Raw genomic sequence first — 15,564 nt, forward strand, 5'->3', positions numbered from 1 at the left:
CATTTGCTCACTTCAACAATCAAACAAGGCCTTAGAGGTGACGACAAGGACGACAGCGATGGATTATGCGTCAATTTGCTTACATAACCGAATCATGCCCACCGAAGATGGATTGCACTGCAAACCAGTCTGGACAAGCCATGTGGATATTAATTCAAAGTTTGATTCATATATTTAACAGCCAGCAGTATGTAGCCGGCAGAGTGTCGACTGGCTCTAATTTAGACGCATTATGGATTAAAGAGCTTTACAAAGCGGCTAAACTTCAGAGATCTGGCTCGCATCGACACACAATCGCATTACAGGTCTTGAAATATGGGCGCGCCTGTTTCCTATAACCATGAGCAGGCAAAGGAAATCCCGACACTTGAGCGTGGAGGGGAACAGGGAGTACTTCAGAGGGCATTGCCATCAGAGTGCATAACCACTTATCAATTTAACACAGCTCTCTGCTCCTGTAGCCAGTTCATTCCAGCATCTGAACGCATAACCATCCCATCTCCAGCCCTAATTCAACGTATTCTTTGCTTATTGCCTTTGCTGCTTGTTCCTCTGGAACTTATTTTAAGCGTAAAAAAATAGAAAACATCATTAAGCTGGAGATAAGAGGCTGGAGCATTCATTTGAGCATTTGGGACATATCAGATCTATTTAGAGGAGACAAATTGATTCAATTTTCCACTGTTTGTATCAGGCTTAATTCTGTGCACCTCGGTTAACTGTGGTGCGCTGTTATTCTAGGGCTTTTTTTTTTTTTTTCATATGTCGTGATGAGAACATCAAGGGAAAATCCTCTTTCTGCACAACCTAATTTAGATGTAAGGGGTGAGATGAAGGCATGGGGAGAAAATGATTAATGATAGAACAAAACAGCAGATTAAGAAACAGAGCTTATTTCATTGATCTATGCTATTGTACACTAAGTGTTAACTTACTAGTGAGCAATATATTCCTTCATTTTAGAGAAGAGCATCTACTTTCCGTGAGCAAATGGAAATTATAGAGAATCCCCTAATAAGCAGAGAGCAAAACATATTATATATTCTATTTTTTATATTTCAGGTTATATTAAAAATAAATATATAAAAAATATCTATTAAAAATACTGTATTGTAGGAGTATTTGGAATATTTTTTGCAATATGCTATGTTTTTTTTTTTTTTTTTCAAAATAGGATCCGGAGCAGCATGACTGGAAACATGTTATTCCAATATGTGCTGCCCAACCATATCAAATCAGCTCCATCATATTCAGGTATATATATATATTTTTTTGGTCAAGCATTTTTGGGTTTTTGACAGGAAGGCTGAAAAAACCTCCTTAAATTCTGTTTGGTTCTGTATCTCATGCTCTGTTAACCATAACCTCAATGTTGAAAAGAAAATTTAGCTTTTTCAAATAATGTGAAATATTCATAAGTCTCAGGCAGAGACGTACTTTACACGTGTGTCTTGAATAACAATGCTTTTATTTTTACCGCTCCTTCATAAATACAGTCTTGTCTCAATGTGCAGAGGAGTAACATGCTACACCAGCAGTGCTTTGTGTCTTCTGTACTTCACTATGGGCCGTATTCAGAGTTGGTGAAAAGTCATGTCAGTACTTACACAGGGAACGTTACTCATATTCAGAGACAGCTTATGCAGTTGATTTTCTGGCCCCATTCAGATATGCAAATGATCTGCATGTAGTTCAGGCCTCTGAGGTTGCCAGATTGTTCTTGAGTAGAAGTATCTGAGACGGGGTTTTTCAATAGCACCGTTAAACACAAGCATTTTAAACCTGAAGAAATTAGGGAAAGGAAATGTGGCTAACATAAAAGCAGGAGACAATTTAAAAATGAAAAAAATAAAAAGACAAATATGATGATATATGAATGATTATATGGCAAGCATTGAAATAAACTTTTAATAGGAGTCTAAGTGATTGTCATTATATTGCTGCATAAATAGTCTAATTGGAATTCTTACATTAAATCACTGCAAATTTTGGTTTCAAGTAATTAATATGACATCAGCACAGTTTGAACTGAGCAAACATTAATCCGTTATGCTTACAACTCACTTCATGTAAGTGTTTTTCATAATTTATCCATAAAAATCTGGTCCTTGAGATGGTACGTAATGTCTCCAATTAAGATGTAATCTTCTCTGATGTCCTCTGTGTGGAAAAATCCTTTTCATGAACTTTAAACAGAGATGAATTCATTAATTGTGTCATATTTATATATTTAATATTGGCCTCAACTGGCATTCCACAGTTATTTGAATGTATTTACAGCCCAGAATATGAATTTCAGTGTCACATATTGTCACATATTGACATATATTAAACTGTCAGATGGTGGCACTGTATTTAATAGCTCACAAGAATATCAGGCTTAAGTTCAAGGTGAGAAACAGATTCCTCTGTTTTGAGCAAACTCAGAGTAGCTCTTAAATCCATAGTTATGTCTGAGATATGAATACCAATGTGTGTAATTCAGTAAATATCCCTTAATTCAACTCTCAACAAAGGCATATTTCAGTAGTAAAAACCACAGTAGATTTACACTATAGCATTTATTAGTATTTACTGCATCTCTTCCTGCTTAAACGTAACGCATAAGATCAGTGATCTGAACTTTACACCACTGCAAACCCATAATGTCACTTTCATAGAACTTACCAAACAAGCCAAAATAGAGCCTAAATGCAGATGGCGTGTTAATTTCCCCACGTTTTGGCCACATCCCCAGAAACATTTGGTGAGGTGTGGAAGGAATCAGAAGCAATACTGCTCAGGTTAATGGCACTGGTGTTTTTGTAAGCCACCATATCAACTATTAATTACGTGGTGATTAGAGTCAGCTGGTGAGTATTAATCACAGCCTGAGGAACTTATTGTCCTTGTGCTCGATGAGGACACAGCCGGCCCTTAGGCATGAAGGGGAGCGCGTTCCAACAAAGCAGAGTGCGACAGAGGGAGAGAGAAAAGACAGAGATAGAGAATAAGAAAGACAACAAAAGACAGCAGAAATGAGTTATGATCGAGACAGAGAGCCATCGTAGCAAGCTGAGTAAAATGTGGCAGAGATTTGGAGTGAAAGAAAAGGATAGTGCATCAGAGACAAGAACAGAGCCTCTAAGAAAAAAAAATATATCAGACTAAATCAGATGAAGAAAAAAGACTACACATTTCAAATGAGACCATATCCTGCAAATATCACATTACAATCCGTTTCACAGGGTTTAATAAGGTTATATCTCCCTGCTACTGTGTTTAATAAGGTAATATCTACCTGCTAAGTTTTTGTGTTGTGTATATCATGTTCTTTATATATGTGCTGTCGAAAATTTCCCCTTAAACATAAAGTGTGTCTGTCCATCTCTGCACCTCTTTATACAGTTCCTGAAACACACCACCAGGAATCTCATTTTAATAGTCTTCCTCCCCACCAGCCCTGTTCAAATATTGGGATTTAATGCAGTTGTATTCTTTGGAGAGGATATTCTAAGAAATCCATTTCTCTTTTTAAGGTCTTATCTTTTCTGATGTTTGCTATTTATTCTTCATATGTGGTAATTGAGACTTGCACCTTCAGCACTGTGGCATTTCAAAGTACATGGCCTGAGCAAAAATATCTGATTACAATTCAATTGCTTAGGGTGGGTCAGCGATTTCTGGAAAAGAACATTTTATAAGTTATCTCACACAATAAATGTGTTTTACTTAAGATTATCTAATAACACATCATGATTTGAAGCAAACACATTGATTAAGCATGCAGTTTGTGGTAATACGTTACTTACAGAGTTTACAGAGCTACGCAACACTGAATGGATGTAAACATCAAACTATGCTCATATTTATAAAGCTTCAAATAGGCATCATCTGACATAATAACTGTTTCTTGTCAATTTATTGCGTGAAGTGACAGAGTTTTGTTGATATAGAGTGTGTTATGACATTTTTCCAGGATGATTTACAATACAATGTCATGACAGCTGACTTTATAGCTCAGTGTACTTATTATATGTCACATCATGGTAATTCGTGGCATCTCCTGTACTCAAGCAGGTAGAAACATCATGAAAACCTGCTCCATGACAGCGAATCTTTAAACCAGAAGTGTCAAACCTACAGGCCACAGGCCAATTGAATTTATATTCATGTTCTAAATTAAAATTGTCTTGTGGACCCTAATTGAATTGAAAGATTGAAAAAAAAGAGCTAGGCTCAGTTATTCCATTAGAGAGCAAAATAGAGCAATAAACTCAGGGCCATAAACTCAGCTACTGACAAAATGTGCTAATGATGTAATTGTTTATTAGCATGCTAGAAATTTGATGCTGTACTCATGTCTCTTTCTAAAAGAACTCATTTAGAGCTAAACAGTGACCATTATTACACTGTAACCACAGAATTTTGTATAGTTAAGTGTGTTTCTCATTTCTGAAGAACAAACTCAAATAATTCTACTCATTTTAATTTGTGTTTTGACAGAAATGTTGGACATATTTAGCAAGTTCTGTAAATAAATGTTTTTGTTTTGCCACTTTTTATTTTTCCCCTATGCTGTAACTGATGGGACACCCTGTATATTTTCTCTGACAAGAAATTACAGTCAGTTGGTTTGTGATGTTGTGAAGTCAGGGGGAATAACAATCTTATATCAACAGAAATCTTTGTCACTTTATTCAGGTGTTATGTCCACATCAGTTATGAAAGCAGTCTTTATGTCAGCTGATGCCTTCTGAAATATTTCTGTAGTGTCAGTTGTCTTTAAAGGTCTTATGAAGGTGTCATGATGCTAACTGATGGTTATGACCTTCCATTAATTGTTAATGTGTTATCTGAAATTAGCTCCAAAACTGTAAAAGCTGAAAAAGCTAAATTGAGACACTGTTTGAATTGGTTACATTTGATTTAATTAGATGTTTCATTTTTTTTTCTCCCATAGTATTCCTTAAGCTTAAGCTGGAGCAAAACACTAGGTAGTTAAGAACTCAATTAAGAAAAAAAAAAATCAGAAATAGCTCTTAACTCCACTGGGCAGCTATATAATATTTGGTATGTAATGTAACAAGATGGTGAGAATGAAACAGCCAACTCAAATTGTGATTTACTGAGCTTTATCAATCTGGCAATCACCACCTACATGAACACCACATCAATACCTCGATATTTATTACTGTTCAACCTCCACATTAATGCCAGATCCACTGCTCATGTCTCCCTTGCAATTTTTGCTGCTCAGTATCTTTCATATTCTAGAATTTTCTTCCCTGTTGTATTTGTCATCTCTTATTATATATTTTCTTTTTTAAATATCTTTTTCTTTCTCTCGTGTATTCCGTATCCTGTTTTGCTGTCAAATTGTGTTTTGCTTTTGATTTGCTGATGGATAGATGCACTAGTGCATAAATATTTCTTTCTCTTTTCTCTCAATTTTATTTTTTTTTTCTTCTATTTTTTATTATTTATTTATTTTTGTCTCTCTTCCATTTATTTCCTTCCCTTTTTCTCCCCTCTCCTAAGTTGGTTTAGTATTTGATGTAAAAAAAAAAATTGATATATTGCTAAAAAAAAGTCCCTATTGCCTTCCATAGAAGTGTCACAGTGGTGGGTTAAGAACAAAAAAAAAATCACTATTTACACAAATGATAACACTAAACCAAATATGTTCTCATACTAAGGCCAGAGAAAACACTTCCATTTGAAAGCTATAAAAGCAGAGTTCTCTTTGAACCCCAGCCTCATCCATTTACATAAGTTGTTTGAAGGACATTCAAAATCATTCCTCCTCACAAAATTGACAAATCTAAAGCTGACAGTGTGCATAGAAAATGACACAAATAAGGAGAGAAAATTAGGGTGCTGAAAGATTTTTTCACATAAATATATCCATCAACAATCACTTTGGTTTGAGGCTGACTCTGAGACAGTTGCCAAAAGCTCATCATTACCATAGACATTACTGGAAGCCATAGACATCTAGGCCATCAAAGATGATCATCTCATAAATTCCATACACCACATAATGGGCTTGTCACTCTGGAGGATGAGAGAAAAAAAATGCTTGGCGGATTTTTATCTTTCATAGTGTTTATGCTTATTAGGGCTCAGTGGGGCTCCTCGTGTTTATTTAATGAGCCCAAGGATTTCCAGCTCAAAGATTTTCACAGACTTAAGAAACACAATTTCCCTCACATAAGAGATTACTTCGCTTTTGCACACCTCCACCAATTAAAAACAATTAATGATACAATTAATTGTCTGACTGTGTATTAAGTGGAGAATAACTCCTTATGAAATGGCTGTGTTTTGAAATGTGCTTTGAAGCCAACAAAAGTTCATTGTGAGGCAACTTCTTCAGGGAAGAGTGGTTCAGGGTTATAAAAGTCCACCCACCTACCATGTTAATTGATCGGTTATTCCTGTTAGGGTTAAAGCATAAATCAGAGACAGCAATACTCTCCCACTAATTGCAGCTTTGAGAAAAATGTATTTGTGTTTATTAATAATGCATGCATCTGTTGGAAATGTGCACAGTGCAAGAGCTCTTCACACTTGTAAGCTCTTCACACGCTGTAACTGCTCAAAACAAGGAAGCATAAGAAACCAAGATATGAAGGCTTTTAGTAATAAAACTATAACAAAGAACTAGATACTGGGAAAACACGCTCGACATAACTAGGATGACAGAAAGAAGAACATGCCATGATCAAGAGCATAAACCAGGTATATAGATATAGCATGACTGACTAAAAATAAGACATAGCTGAAAAAGATAATAGACTGAATGAAAATGAAAAGCCAGTGAGAAAATGGAGCCAAAACAATAACAAAAGCACATAGGGAACTATGAACAAAACATGTGCAAGCAGGGCTCACAGACTGGGAACTGTGGCCCCGAAACATGAGGACAGGGACAGGAAGGATGTCCTGGACCACTAAGCATAATGTCCAGAGATAGCAGAAGGACTGGAGGCTGGGAATTCCCAGGTGGAGTGATGATGTCCTAGCTTAGTAGGCAGCAGAGTGACAATGTCCTCTGTGAAGTCAGCTGGCAGAGTGACGGCGTACTCAGCAGGGCCAGGTGGCGTAGCGATGACGTCCATCGTAAAGGCTATAGGCAGAGTGACGACAACTCCACCACTCCAGAGTCAGGTGATGGAGAGATGGCATCCTCAGGCTGGAGGTGGAGTGATGCCGTCCTTGCCAGGGCAAAGAGGTGAAGCAACAATGCTGGCACACAGGTGGGCGGAGAAATCTGCGAAAGCAATAGGTGGAGTGATGGTGCCCATGCAAAGGGCAGGAGGCGGAGTGATGACATCCACACCAGGGCATCAACGTCCTTGCTGGAGGCAGGTGGCAGAGTGACAATGTCCTCATTGGATTCAGTCTGTGATCTTCAATGGTGTCCAAGATTTATTTTTTGTTTAAAATTCTTGTTTAAAATTCTTTTACAAACAAGTGGTTCTCATTTTTCACATTAAGCTGTTCAGCTACATGCTGATAGTAGCGTCAGTGGGATTTCATCCCTGCTTCATCTCTACCTAAAGAGTCTGATGCAGCAGTGCTTTAGTCCTTTAGTCTGTCCAGCTCTCTCAACTCGTTATCTGTGCACTCTGCTCAAACAGATGAGTTTCCAAAGCTTCAACTTCCATGCTAATACCACCGTCAACACCATCAAGCTTGTCATCTTGTAGATCACTAACTAGTCAAGCTGAGTCTCTGCTGTAACTCAGCGCAACTGCGTCATATAGCTGCACTGCATTATGGAACTTTGAGTCCAATGTTTGCTGTCTCCATTAAATCTATGTTGAATTTGTCATAAATGTGACATTGAACATCGCTGGATAATGGTGAGTGAGCAAAGAAGCTCTTGCTCTATTGTTTTTAGGAGCAAAAAGTGAAACCTGAATGTTATCCCTAATTTTGAATTTAATGAATTTTCTCCTATTAAACACCACTGTAACTGCACTAGCCATGTGATGTCAGTGTGGCAGACAATCACACTAACGTCTCACAGGAATAACATAAATACAGCACCAACCAACGAATCGCTAAGTACATCACAAATATTTCAGTATTTAATGTGTTTCATGGTAGCGTTCTCCTTTAATCTATAATTCATAAAGGCCAATTCATCATTTATGTTCAATTACATGTCTTAAATAATGTCTTATGTAACCCTGCTGTGCTACCATGCCATGCTTCTGTAACACTGGACGCAGGTTTCAGTCATCTGTTGGCCTGAATAATATATCGGAAAGGTTTCTGAGATAAACAGTGTAAATGTGGGAGTAGAACTGAGTGAGAGCTGGAACCCAGCTTTTCTAGGAGCAGCGGTTAATGAGCATCAGGAAGGAAGAGGGCAGAACCCGGCTATAGCCTCACAATGCTGATTACTCACCATCTAACACAAAAGCATTGTGCACACCACTTCTTCATTACATGGAGCAGAATACACTAGTACTGTGAGCAGTAGATTCTTTCTTCTTAATTCATTTCATACAGGAAAAAAAATGACAGACTTTTGGACCCTGGATCTGATCTGTGAATAAAAGAAGTTCTACACACCTTTATGGCTTTCAGACAAGAGAGAAAATAAGAAAGAAATGACTATGCAAAAAAATGAACATTTCTATTAAATGTAGTACAGAGAGAAAGGGAGGGAGAGAGAGAGAGACGAAGGAGAAAGACGTCATTTAGCTTGTGAATTAGCTTGTTTGTTAGTTAGTGGAACAAGTCTGAGAAAGCGTGGGAAGAGAAGGGGTGCTTTGAGTTGTCTCTTTTATTTAGCTCCAGTGTGGCATGTTGAATTGTTTCCTATGACTAAGCGGCTGTAACTCTGTTTACCTGCTATTATGACAAATGAGCACTGATTAATACCCAGAGTGCTGTGGGACTCTGGCCAGGCTCGCAACACTCATTACCGTGCCTGTATTAAAAATGGCCAACAATTAGCCATTGTCCGTGAGGCCATTTCAAACACCTGTGCGGCCGCAGCCTCACACAGACTTTGGACAAATGGAGATGTTTTAAAATCAAATAACGTGAAAGAACAGAAGATTACTCTGATTAGGACAGTGGTTCAGTCAGAGAGAAAGAGAATGTGCAAAAATATCCTCACATTTTTGTGCAAACACACAAACAAACAAAAATAGACTTTTTAAGACAAGACACTAAGTAAATATTTAAAAACAACTGATATCATAATCAGTCTCCGGCAGTTGATTGCTGATACTCTTACGAGGTTTTTTTTTTTTTAGGTTTTTCAAAAATGTACATGAATTAATGTGTGCAAATGTGGCTTTGTCTAATTAAATATGTGTACATTTGCATACTCCGTAAAACAAAAAAAAATCTAGTCTTTTGATGTTAGAATTAAAATATTTATTTCACTGCGAATACATTCTCAAAAGTGAATTTTACAGAACAATTTGATGGAAAATTATTTCTTTATTTTTAATTTTAAAAAAGCCATTATGCACTGTTCTAGAGAAAAACGGTTTTAAAATATAAAGTGGTTTTACTGTTTCCATTCTAGTTAATGTGGTTTATAAAGGAAATTGGCATGTATGTCATGGTGACACATAAACTGAAATATATATCCAGGAAACAAGCTTTTTACAGATATGTCATGATGTGATCATGCCAAGTGGGTGGAGCTTAAAGCTTTCATCAACGTTGTTATAGTGGACAAATAGTGGACAAAAATAGTGAAGAAAGATGCTATAGATGCATGTTTACCATTTAGGAGATGCTTAAGGAAAGTTTAAGAGAAACTTCTACAGTTTAAGAGGAGATGTTATAGATACAGTTATCCAAAAAATTTGAAAAAGATTGACCAAAAATGTCGTTTCTACCTGTAGTGTCTTGCCATCTGCCTTTTTTGAGCTACAAAGGCAAGAAAATGGAAAGGAAAGCAGGTGGTAAAATGTAGAGGAAATCACATAGACACACAGAGAGAGAGAGAGAGAGAGAGAGAGAGAGAGAGAGAGAGAGAGAAGATGCATCCTCACGAAGGATGGTTTATGACCCAGCATCTGGTGTGTATTGTTAGTCTTTAGCAAAACTCCAATCATCCACTCCTCATCGCTCACAGCCTGAGTAGGGAGGAGGGGAAGACAGGCTCCATCAAAACGTTATTCATCATAACAATGCAGCGCCAGCACTCCAGATATAAATGGAGGAAAATGACAAGCTGAAATCCTTACACATCTCCAGTTAAATTCCATTAGGAACAGAGAAAGATCGACTGGGGTCAGACATACAAGGGCACTCATGGATGCTTTGACGCTGTAAAAAGATAAGTGTTAAGATATAGTATCCCTCATCATCAGAATTGCACTTTCAGGTCCTGCTAGACTGGGCAAATTGTGATACCCCCTTCTCTTATTACTGCACCTCTCTGGAAGGACACTGGCTCTATACGGAATTTACAGTGCTACATATGCAGTGGCTGTGGGCCAAGATATGAATGATGAAGTACTTTCTTCTAAAGAAGCATAAGTAAGATTTATTTATTATCATGAATAGCTGATCTTACACGGTGCTCTTCAAAGAGCAGAAACAAAAGTACACAATGCAGGTCAACATTATTTGAATATCAGCTATGCGGTATGTCTGGAATGCTGCGTTCTTATCGTTATTGATTTTAATCACTACTGCCATCTAGTGTTATAAATCACATGATAACAGAGAGGTCGTGCCACTGCAGCATTTCTCATCCCATCTCTCTCTCTCTCTCTCTCTGTCTCTCTTTCTGTTTGCCTATAAACCCCTTTTATGAGCACAGGTGGTTTCATTACTAATGAACACCACATCCTTAAACCAGCTTTGCCTGGTATTGTGTGTGATGGGGAGAGAAGGTCACTAATTAGCGTCAGTCTGAATGGAGAAACACAGAGGACAAAACAGACACAGAATCCTTGCCGCGAGCAGAGGATTGTGAGATAGAGCTGTATGTGTGTGTTTCTTCTTGTGTGAGAAAAGAGAGAAATACAAAGAAAGGGTGGTAGTGAGGGAAAAAGAGAAAAGACTGATTAGGAGGGGGAAAAAGGAGAGTGAAACCAACTGCATGTGTGTTTATGAAGGGGAAAGAGTAAGTGATTGCATGCACCACTGAGCTGTAGCTAGGTTAAAGAGGGGAAATGTGTTCCCCTTTCTCTGTGTGTGTGTGTGTGTGTGTGTGTGTGCTGGTTAGGATTGCTGGCAGAGGTGGCTGGAAACTGGGAGTGCAGCTGAAAGTGGATGATAAATGCCTCCTATCGGAAGAGATGACGAGAACCTGTCAGTCAGTGGGAAGAAGTATGAAACCGAGAGGCTGAACACACTTTCATGTCAGTTCACACACAGACAAAAACTACCCTGTTGAAAAATGAGATCCATTATCGAGATGATACACAGTGCTCAGAGTGCAGACCTTAGTCTTTGATTGGGGTGATCACACTCATCCATAAAACGCTCAAAGGTTCCTTCCACCCTCATTCCCAAGTGGGACAGATTCCCCTAATTCCAAGCCAAGCTCACCACAAATGGGTATTGACTTGGTTGAACATTCATTGATTTTTTTCTGTTTATCTGTTTTATTATATTTGATATTATATCTGTCCTACAATTGTGTTCCATATTCTTTTAAACCTTTTTTATTATGAAAAATTGCATGTCCTATAAATTGCCTGTCAGGAAAAATTAATTAATTATGAGAATTTTTGCTAGGAAAAAATGTTTTTTCTAGTTTTTTGGATGAAGAATCATGGCATTTAATGTCTATTTTATTAAATCATTTTTGCTCAAGGGTTTCCTCCTAGTTCTCCGGCTTCCTCCTACCTCAGAAAAACATGCTAGGAGATGATTAAATAGTCTATTTGCCCTTGGGTGTGAATGAGTGCATGCATGGTGACCTGTGATGGACTGGTGTCCTGTCCAGGGTGTGTTACTGTCATGCACCCTGTGTTCCAGGGACAGGCTCCGGATCTACTGCAACCCTGACCAGGATAAAGCACTTACTGGAGATGAATGAATCAAATATGGCCCAAGGTCACCAATAATTCAGTTAACTGTTGAAGTTTAGTTTAGTTGAAGTAATGTATAGCCCAGGCTATCTCTGTAAAATATATTAAAAATCAAATATATCTAATTTTCTAATACAAACTGTATATCTGAACATAAACACACATTGTGTTTTGTGTTCAATATTCTGTGAGATATCCTTTCCTTATGCAACATACTCCTTTTTAATCCACTTCTATTCATAACAATTGCTCAGGTCAGAGCTAAAGACTGCATTTGTTAGTGAATTTAACACAACACTTACATTCTGTTAAAATGAAGGTTAACCCTCCTATTATCTTTGGGGTCAATCTGACCTCATTCAATGTTTAACGTCTCTAAATACATGGTTGACGTCAATAACAGCATTAGTTCACCATGATCAGGACACATTGAAACATAAGATAGAAAAGGAAGGCTTTTTCTGCCTGTAGGGTTAGGGTAACCTCCCTGCAAATGTCTGTACACATGCTTGAATCAGACTTTGCTCTAAAACGGGCATGGATAAGGAAGTTCTGATTAACAAGTCATAATGTACTTTCCAACCAGTGAATCCTGAAGGTAAGCCCCATGTTTGTGACTATGCCACATACACACACACTGCCAAGGTTCTTCACTTGCTCAAGATCTTAATTGGTTCTTCACTTTCTCATCATCTTCACTGGGTCCTCACTTTGTCAACATCTTCACTGGGTCCTCACTTTGTCAACATCTTTATTTGGTTCTTGACATTCTCAAGATCTATACTGCTTCTTCACTTTGTCAACATCTTCACTGGTTCTTCAGTTTCTCAATATGTTCACTGGTTCTTCACCTTCTCAACACCTTCATTTGGTTCTTGACTTTCTCAGGATCTACACGGCTTCTTCACTTTCTGGACATCTTCATCGGTTTTTCAGTTTCTCAACATCTTCATTTGGTTCTTGACTCTCAAGATCTACATGGCTTCTTCACTTTTTTAACATCTTCACTGTTTTTTTTAGTTTCTCAATTTATTCACTGGTTCTTCACTTTTTTTAACATATTTGATGCTCTTTTTGGTTTTTCAAGATCTTCACTGGTTCTTTATTTTCGCCACATCTTTACTGTTTCTTCACTTTCTCAACATCTTCACTTGTTCTTCGTATTCTCAGAATTGTCACTGGCACTTCATTTTCTCAAGATAATCAGTGGTTCTTCACTTTACTTTCACTTTTTTGTCACTTTTCGTGGAGTCCAAGAGTGTCACAAAATTTCTCAGACGGTGTTAAAATCTGAAAAACACAAAAATATGTTTAGAAAAATGGGATCTTCACTGGTTCTACACTTTCTCACAGTCTTCATGATATCTTAACAAGTAAAATATCTTCAATATAGACAAATTGTATAATTGGATCCTATTGAGAAAAGTTAAATAACTTTTCCTTTATTCAAGAACTCTTTAGTTGTTAAGATATAAATTTTTTGCAATGGAAAGTCTTCCCCGGTTCTTCATTTTCTGAATATTTCCACTGGTTATTAACTTCCTCAAGAAAACTGACAATTGACAGATGGTGTTCTAGTTGGGAAAAATGACAAAACTATGTGCAAAAATGGGACAAAGTTGTAAAGACGAAATAATTGCAACATGCAGGTTCACTAATAACCACTAATAGCCACTGTTCAAAAGCTTCCTCGCTACTGCTTGTAACTGTTTAGAGCTCAGCAGACAGCTCAAGACTTCTGTGAAAAAAACTTTGCTCTTAATCATTGTGTGTGTGTGTGTGTGTGTGTGTGTGTGTGTGCTCACATCATTTTAAATGTACTTTCAGTACATTAAAGTTCTGGAAACTAAATCCATCTTGGAGAAGGGTTTGATTTTTTGGTTTTTGTTTTTTTTTTTTTTTTTGGTTGATGGCTTTTTTCTTTATGAAAACCTTCTAAATGCATGTGTGTACCTGTCACAATTAGCAGGAAAATACAGTGATATGTGGTAGTGGTGTTAGACAGGCTGCTCCTTATCGGCACTTTCATTTACTTTGGCAATTGAATTGCTAGCAGCAGCACTGCATAATGAGACCATTAAAGACATAAAGTTGGCAAGGAGCATAAAGATTCCTTGTACAATAATGATATGCTCTTATACCTGGCAGAGCCTTTAATTAGATTACCAAAATGTCTGGTTTATTTGATACCTTTGGTAGAATATCTGAATATAACGGAAAAAAGTAAAGCTACATGAGCTTTTTCACTGAATGATTTATGAAATGAAATATATTTATCTTTTTCATTACTGATGATCCCTTCAAAATCGAAGTTGAGAATGAACTTACTGTGTTTAAGGACCTGAATAATAATTTTATATCTGGTGTAACACTCATAACAGTGCTTTAGTCTGTAATTAGTTCTGATGTCTGAATACAGATTTTTTGATTTTTGGTCAGTTTGATTTTTTTTTCTGTCTGGCTAAGTGTGGCTGGAAATTACATCACACAAGTACATATTTTGACATTTTGCATAATAGTAAAATTTGTAATATGCAAAAAAGGGAAAATACTGATATTCTAAATGTGAAAACATGCTAAAGTATAACAACACAACTGCCTCCTACTGACACCCTTGCTATGATTTTTTTAAACCAGATTTGTCAAACTTCCAGTTAAGTGTTTGAATTTCATTATATTTTATTCCTCCATTCCCGTTCAGAGACAAAAAAAAAAAAAAAAAAAAAAAAAAAGCTTTTGAATAAAGCAGGTACTAAATTGAAAAACACAACAGTCGGTCTTACTGATTGCCACTTTTTAGCACTTTTTCACAAAATACATCCCATTTCAGTGGCTTTTCTCGGCCTGCCTGTTATGAATATATAAATTATACAGCAAATAATGAATCAAATATACCACAGGACTTAAAAAATTAAAATGGGAAGTAAAACAGAGTGCCACTGTAAAAGAAAGGGAAAGTTTTTATAGCAGAAGATGTACATGAGAGTTTCACAGTTAGATATCCAGTAATATTCTCTAAACTTGTCATCGCAAATAAAACCTGAGTGCAGTTTTCCATTGTTTTCCTCCCAAGTCATTCCAAAGAATAAGAATCTTAAGAATCATAAGAATCATTTTCATGATCAGAGGCATCCTGAAACACTGTTTAAAGGGCTTAAGAAATGGATCATGGATTTTGGTTTCTGAGCTGCCAGTTTGAATTAGTTAATTCAAGACTAAGTAATTAATAAAGTGGAAACTCTGTACAATTGTCAAAAGCGATGTGGTAAACAAGCATCTGATGGTGATAGTGTATATATCTGTCTAAAGTAAATTTGGCTAACATTAAACCAGATCTTGATCCCATGTGTGATATAAAATATGTAGCACTCAACAGCATGTTCATATACTCTGAGTGGCAGTTTAATAAGTATACTAATTTGGCAATTTAATGTGTATTTTTTCACTGCTTAAAACTAACTATATTCTACGACTGGTATTTTTTCACTTGGAGCAAGGCAGGAATACACCAGATGGGACACCAGTTAATAGCAGCACACTCATTTACTGGACATCT

At 36.9% G+C, this 15,564-nt stretch overlaps 1 long non-coding RNA gene across 1 annotated transcript; it reads right to left on the reverse strand.

Annotated features, from left to right (window-relative positions):
- Positions 1-1,451: 1,451 nt before the first annotated feature.
- Positions 1,452-2,758, reverse strand: LOC113532372 (uncharacterized). Its single transcript, XR_003403336.2, has 3 exons — positions 2,668-2,758; positions 2,065-2,186; positions 1,452-1,782 (listed from the first exon to the last, which is right to left on the reverse strand). It is a non-coding gene; the product is annotated as an uncharacterized LOC113532372 (long non-coding RNA).
- Positions 2,759-15,564: the final 12,806 nt, after the last annotated feature.

The sequence above is a fragment of the Pangasianodon hypophthalmus genome, chromosome 18 (genome assembly GCF_027358585.1).
Source record: "Pangasianodon hypophthalmus isolate fPanHyp1 chromosome 18, fPanHyp1.pri, whole genome shotgun sequence".
NCBI lineage: Eukaryota > Metazoa > Chordata > Actinopteri > Siluriformes > Pangasiidae > Pangasianodon > Pangasianodon hypophthalmus.